The sequence below is a fragment of the Misgurnus anguillicaudatus genome, chromosome 24 (assembly GCF_027580225.2).
Source record: "Misgurnus anguillicaudatus chromosome 24, ASM2758022v2, whole genome shotgun sequence".
Lineage (NCBI taxonomy): Eukaryota > Metazoa > Chordata > Actinopteri > Cypriniformes > Cobitidae > Misgurnus > Misgurnus anguillicaudatus.
Genome location: NC_073360.2, coordinates 38,143,442 through 38,145,682, shown reverse-complemented (window position 1 = coordinate 38,145,682; position 2,241 = coordinate 38,143,442).

Sequence of the window (2,241 nt, the reverse complement as noted above, 5' to 3'; positions counted from 1 at the left end):
CCTACCCAGTTTCAAGTAGATGCGTTCGTTTTGACACACATGCTCTCTCTCTCTCTCTCTCTCTCTCTCTCTCTCTCTCTCTCTCTCTCTCTCTCTCTCTCTCTCTCTCTCTCTCTCTCTCACACACACACACACACACACACACACACACACAAGTGACTTCAATGACATGTGGCCCTTTTGTTGGACTGAAAAAGAAACTTTAAATGTTTTCTTTTTGCCTGCGCGCGTGGACAATAGGGCGCACGCGGGAGGGACATTTGCGGGGGAAACGAGGATCTTTCATGTGCAAAACACTTGATTATTCTTAGTTAAAAGTTAAATCGACGCCGTTAAAATGCCGGATTCTTTCTTATGGGCATGAGAAGTTAACAATGCGTCTCTCTCTCCGTGTGTGTTTAATTAGTGTTTTAAAATTGGTGTTATTTTAAATAATACTATTGTTGTCATTGTCAATTGACTTTTTTTTTCTTTATGTAGGTCTAGGCTATAAACAGCGAATGGGTTTCAACAGATTTAAAAGTGCAGGATGTCTAAAAAAAATTTAAATAAGAAAATTATAATTATAATTAAAATTGAATACAATTTAAATCAAAGTTATAAATATGAAACCCACAATATAATAATTGAAAAGTTAAGGTTTCCATGTGTGTTGGACGGCCTACTTTCGGTTCAACTAGAAAATTATTCAAACAGAAGGCGGTAGGTGAAAAGGCAAAGACGGCTGCATGATGCATGTTTCAGCCTTTTTAAAACATCGGATCTGCGTGTCGAATCCATTACTGCAGAGGAGATCTGGAGACAGAGGTGATCTTAATTATCCACTGACATGGGTCAAATATCACTCTTTTCTAACAGTGTCAAACTAATTTTACTCACTTGTACAAAATATACCCGAAAGTTATTTTAAAGTTTGAAACATGTGCAAGATAAAAAGCAATATGAATATACCATATGAGATATTCTCACAAACACACACGCGCGCACACATTCCATTTTTTCTTAACAGTGCTCGTGTTGTAAATGTCATTTGTCTTGGACCCTGTCTTGTTCAGCTTAAAATGTCATCATCCTTTTAAGCTCAATTCGTAGGTTCACTACAAAAAATGTGAATCTTTCCCAAAGACAACTTCAGAGTAAATTCATCTGATATACAGCACTACAAACTTGCCTTAGAGAATCTTAGTTGGAAAACAGTGGACATATCCAAATAACAAACTTTAACAGTCACTTTAAATAAATCATATTCTTAATCAGATACAGGCCAGCATAATTAGAGTCAAATTAATTTGTTTTCAAATATGCCCTTTAACAATATTTGGGTTTTTAAGCTACATGTTGAATATCCCAGTCCATCACTGCCTGTGAAAACCAACCTAAAGTCATTTTTTTACATATTGTAAACATTCTATAAAAAAATATCTTGAAATCTTTAATATTGACCGAGTAATATCATGTCAAAGATTGAAATGAAAGTACTTTGATCCTAATCTCAAAAGAGAGTTAGATCCTGGATTTTACAGACAGGTTCACGTGTAATACTTGACAACAACGACTTCGTTTTTTAAATCATTTATTAGCCAACCAAAATGTGTGTTTTGTAAACAACAATTTTAATGTGCAAATACACTTCAAACAGGTTTCACAACAATTATTGAGCCATTATAGTAAAAAGACACAGTTTTTACCTCTAGACTAAACCTATTACAGCAGAGTATATAAGGGCTATTTATAAAGCCCATGACCTAGAGGAGTGCACTATAAGGGAAGTATATCACATCCCAGAACGTCACTGGGTAGTGTACAGTGTGAGAAAAACTGACATGTGAATAGCGTACATCATGCCAGATAATCCAGACAACAGCGTTTCCATGAGAAAGTGGAGAAGTCACAAAGAGCAGCATGAAAATATTAACAATTTTTATTTTGAGTGTGTGTATTATGAATGTTTAATATTCCATTAGAACAGAAACTAATTCTGTTCCATGATTATTGGTTTGGTCCTTAATGAGTTAATGTTTTGGGTTACCTCAAGTTTTTTGTGCTCTGATCTATTAAGTATGTGAATCAGAACCGAAGACAAGACCAGCTTTTTTGGCTGGTGAACAGCACAGCTACTATTTTCCAGCTAGACCATCAACAAACCAGAGCTAACATAAACCAGCATATAAATGCATACTGGTGTAGCTTTTTAAGGGAGAATTAAACAGGGCAGTAAACTTAATTCCAAATCATGAGATA